Below are 5,516 nucleotides of genomic sequence, written 5' to 3' on the forward strand. Positions count from 1 at the left end.
TCAAAAATTGCTCAATTAGACTCTAAATCAAACTTGACCAAAATATTATTATGATGAATCTGTGTGTCAAATTTCATATCAATAGGAGCAACCTCTGTGTTAAAGGAAATTGTTGGTGGACCGGCCGATCAACAACAGCAATGTAGTATTCCCTCCCTTGTCTGAAGGGGGCATAATAACAAGTATTTACATTTCTGTTAATTCTTGCCTTATCTGCAAATGCGATTTATACATCAAAACTCCTTATTAATCTTAAAAGGTAAGTTAAATCAATAGAACAGTCACTGTATATAATACAGCATAAATTAGAACTTCAATACAAGTTCATGATTTTGGCAGTTGTAAACAGGGACATTTGAACATATGTATGGTCTAAACTCTCAAAACATGCAGTGCATATAATTGGGCATACCCTTGTTTCCTTTGATACAGATCCATTCCTTTCTTGAAAGAATCTACTCTCTCCTTCCTTTATCTTGCATAGACAGGAAATATCTGTTTATTGCATCTAAAATATAACATTGCAACAAAAATTAGAATATTATTTGTAAAGTTTTATTTAAATACAAGAGCGCGGGATCTGACAAACACAGGGTTCGACACTAACTGTTTGATGCATTAGTCCAGCTGGACTAGTGCCTGTTCATTTTAACTAGTCCGCAGGCAATTTTATGTGCCCGTCAGAAATAAATTAAAAAGCATTACCGTATTTGCCTTATATATAGTATGGAGTTTTTAAATAGCATTTGTAAGAAAGGGGTGCATAATATACACTATAATGTTTTTCTTACAGGTGTTGCACATGTTTAGTTGTATTGTGCTATGCAGTACATAGCAATGAGCTGCGTATTCACTATCTCTGTGTACTAGGTGTATGCCGCCATTACAGATGTTATAAATAGATCTATGCATATTAGATCCAGGCTGCATGAGCTACCTTGTTCTTTTCATTGTCTAAGTTCTTTAAAAATCTGTTTAAAATAATAAGCAATTTATCACAAATTATTTAACGTAAAACAATTCATTTAAATTAAACAACTCACAGGAGATTCGTTTCACCTATATTTTTTAAAAACACATAAGCGTCCCTTTCGAAGCTGTTGTTGTGAACACGTGTGCTTGTAACCTATTAATTTTCTCGGACATCCCCTTATGGCAAAGAAATAATCAAGTCACCCATAATATCCTGCATACCTCTGTTGTTTTGCTCGGTAACTCTATAATCACTGCAATGTATCATATGCTAGATAATAAAAATACAGTCAGGGTTTTCCATTAAAATGTCGACAATCACACATCGTTAATTTACACATTTTTTAAGCAAAACTTTTTATTAGTTTGACCGGACTGACTAGACAGACATTTTGTTAATCCGTAAGAAAATCTATTAGTCTGTGACTAACGGACTAAGGTTAGTGTCGAACCCTGCAAACAAAAATTTTTATTGGTGTGGTCTAAGTTATTAATTCTTTAAAAAGTTTTACTTCAATATTTGGTTTCCATGGGAGTATCCATCATGCACAGCAATCTGAAAGTATGCATTCACAAAATATCATACCAAGGCCATACAATTATATAGTTGCTGATATTGAGATAACTCCTCTCAATACGCTCCACATGTACATTACAGTATAAGCCTGTATAATACAATTAACAAAAATTTTGGATGTGTACAAATGATTGAATATATATTAATATACAAGCCAGACACAACATTTATGCTTATCAAATATATGTATGTTATGTCTCAGCAATATTACATTCAAACATGCAAAGAAAAAAAATCAGTAAGGTATACAGAACATCATGAGTTTTAGGTGTGGAAATCAGGTGTACAACAAAAATGAAAGGCTTGATCACCCAATTCTTTTATTTATTTTAGCCAAAGCTTTGTAAAATGTTGTGTTCAGATGAAGCCTACTGTTTTAATTCCTGTTTTTTGTCAGAGAATGTACCACATAATCCTCTAATTCTTAGCCCCCCCACCCCCACCCAAACAAGATTCCAGCAAAACCTAATTCAAAAAACATTTAAACAAAAAGCTACAATAGATTAATCACTGAAAAAGAAATTCTGCAGCTTCAATTCAGTCATGAATTTTTTCAGGGCTGGAACGATACTTTACTTAGCAGATTTGGTACAAATCACGATACATGAGATGCGATATGATACATATCACGATACATTGCAACTTAATGAAAACATGAATAAGGGCTTAAAATTTATTGAATCAATCTATGTATTACCACATGTCCAAAGTGATTTCATTATATTTAAAATGAACGTTGAACAATTTACAAATTACTTTCGTCTTGTATTCACTACTTTTCATAAACAAGTAATCCGAAAGTTTTCCACACTCCAGATTTAGCTTGAATCGATTTGACAACTTTATGAGGTTTTCTGCCATCTTTGTACTTTCATATTAGGCGCGCGGACTTAAAATAGCTGGTATATGAAGCTCGGATATTTTATGAAAATATAAAAAAAGTTCACTACGGTATCGTTGTATTAATAGTAAATGTAGTGATCCAAATATTGTCAAAGTATATACTGTGATGCACTGGTGTATTGTCCCATCCCTATATTTTTTTGCGGTTATATGTTAAATATAGCAAATTAGACCAATATTTTATTGACATCAAATATACTTACATGTACTTGGCTGGGTACACATATTTTAACTTTCTTATTTCCTTTCTTTTGCGATGGATTACTTTCAGAGAGTATTTAGCGATGATTTCCTTCTGCCCCTCCAAGATTTTTTCCTGCTGAAACTCAATCTTTCTCAACTTGAAAAGTGGCCAAGATGCTGGTCCTATTCATCAAAATAGTGAAAATAAATCAAAATACAGGCATTGAAGAGTTATTCTAGGCCTCTAACGGGAATCAAGTCAAGTCGTACCCAAACCGACTCGTATACCCAAGCCGACTCTTAATCAATAGGTCACAGATTGTGACTATAATGGGTAGCAATTCTTGGTTAATAGCTACACTCTGTCCCGAGTTTTTTCTTCGTTCACTTTTTCTTGATATTTTGATAATCATAAATACCTATGTGCTCAAATTATGTTCATCCTCAAAATAGATATGAAATATCTTCAGATTATCTGTTTTGAAACACCCCTTTGGCTTTTGCCCCTTCAGATCTCAATATACAACTCAAAATAGTCTATGGGGATTTTTCATTGCACCAGCCATGAAATAGCCTGGATAACGAAAATTTGTGCAAGGTATACATTCCAAGTGATTTCTAGATGGTGAAAAGATGTAGACATTTCCTATTATAAATTTCCGCAAGAAATTTATTTACCTTCCTGTGAACTTTTATGAGTGAAAAATTATGTGTCATTGAATGGAGATATCTTGGATATATTTTCCATTTCATCGATTTCAACTGTACTTCTATTTGAGTGTAAGTGTATTTTTATAAAAAATCATCAAAAAGTGATGGAAGCAATAACTTGGGACAAATTATAATCAACATTGATTAAATTTGAAACTTGTGTGTTTAATCATTGCTCCCCCCCCCCCTCCATTCTCGGGTTATTTTTTTATCATTTATTTTTAACTATATGTTGATTTATGCTACATTTAAAAAACACAATTAACGCAAAAGCTATGTAGAAATAAAATATATACCCCTGGTATAAAAAGCAAAGAATTTGCAATGTCAGCAGACACCATCTTGTAAAATTTGACACCTCGCTAGGAAATCCTTAAATTATTTATACTTGTTTCTATTATATCACTGGTTCTATGGTATCGCGGTATTTCTGTTTACTTATAGTAGCACGCACTGAAATTGACATTTTATGTCGGAATATTTTTAGACATTGAAAACAGACATGTTAAACATTACTGAGGTATATAAACTCACAAAACATTAGTTTCTGGATATATTTTCGTATTGATAGATTTTTTAATAAAATAATATAACTACCGCGATATCATAGGACGGACTCATAACTGAAAAAGTACTGACCGGCCGGAAATGATGGTCTCTTTAATTTCATAAGGTGTCAAATGGTGAAAAAATAACTTGTGAATGTGGGGGGGGGGGTGAATATGGGGGTCGGGGGTCCCGTCCCCAAGCATCTGTGAGTACAAATACTTATACCAGTAGATAATATGGTAATTTGATAATATGACATACCCGACAATATTTATTGAAATGAATATCAATATTAAAAAGTTATGACTGTGGGCATAATCATGTAATTTGAAGTTATTTTTCACTAGGACTATCCGACTATTTGATTACAAATCAGTTTGGTTACAAGTTTACTGTACTTCTTACAAGGGAAATAATCATGTTCACAAGGGGAAGTAACTATAAAATTACAAGAGCATGTGTTAATGGGACGCTTGTTTATCGATACCGTAATCACCACCATACCTATTAAACAACTGGTACCACTGGCCGGCGAACCTATCTCCAAGGTGCTGCTACATGTAAGAACAGAAGTTGAGGCAAAGGACTGACGTTGTGGGACTGTTTCGCCATCTTGTTTCTCACGAGCGCTCTACCTGCTTGACATGGTGGTGACTTTTTCTTCCCTTTCGGCACTTGACAATAGTCTTGACAATGGATGTTTTCCTAAAGATTTCGTCGTTGTACGAATCTGATGATTCATCAGTCCAAGAGCACTAAATTCTGATAGATCTACTTCGCTACTTAAATCAAATCCGACATGTTATCTCCATCGCAGCTTGGCGGGTTCAGAATTCTCTCGATTTTTGATTGGCTTAATTTGATTCGCATGCGCGTAGAGGTTAAACAAACTCTCTCTCTCTCTCTCTCTCTCTCTCTCTCTCTCTCTCTCTCTCATCCTGAATCAATTGTTATAGTGAAATATTTTTTATTTGCTTTGTGAGTTGTTTTTTTTTACTACAAATCAAATATTTCCTTGAAGTGATTAATTTAGTGGGTTTTTTTTTTTCGTCCCAAACCCCTTCCACGTACATGTAAGTTCAGAGCTGCAGCATATAATAATATTGGATGCTTTATGATATTTTGTCTGTTTGTATCAGTGTATAAACAATATTTTATTCTAAATGAAAGATGTATTAATGGCACATTAATTATCACGTATATTTAATGCAAATCAAACTTAGTTAAACTTCAAGTATAAGCAAATTTACATATAAAGATCAAACTAAAATTATCATAGTTATATATTTTTTCTATTAGACTTTATTATTCTTTTTTGTATATTGTATCTAATCTACTTATACGTGTCTGAAAAAATAATCATTAGGATGTTTTGTGTTTACCGTCTCGAACCCCTCCCATGATTAAATCAGAACATAATGATCAGGTAGTTTGATACATATAGACGATTTTGTGTATTTGCAATAATGAGTACGTAAACAACATTTTATTTTGTATAAAATAACATATTATTGACACATCAATTATCATATATATTTCCTGAATACCAGAAACATTATTAAACTTTATGTATAAATGTATTTACGTATGAATGTCAATTTTCTTAAACGAAACATATAAT

The 5,516-nt window shown here is 32.8% G+C and overlaps 1 pseudogene; it reads right to left on the reverse strand.

The window, feature by feature from the left end:
- Nucleotides 1-1,485: 1,485 nt before the first annotated feature.
- LOC128169479 (uncharacterized) lies at nt 1,486-4,753 on the reverse strand (annotated as a pseudogene).
- Between the last annotated feature and the right edge of the window lie 763 nt (nt 4,754-5,516).

The sequence above is a fragment of the Crassostrea angulata genome, unplaced genomic scaffold, assembly GCF_025612915.1.
Source record: "Crassostrea angulata isolate pt1a10 unplaced genomic scaffold, ASM2561291v2 HiC_scaffold_140, whole genome shotgun sequence".
Classification (NCBI taxonomy): Eukaryota; Metazoa; Mollusca; class Bivalvia; order Ostreida; family Ostreidae; genus Magallana; species Magallana angulata.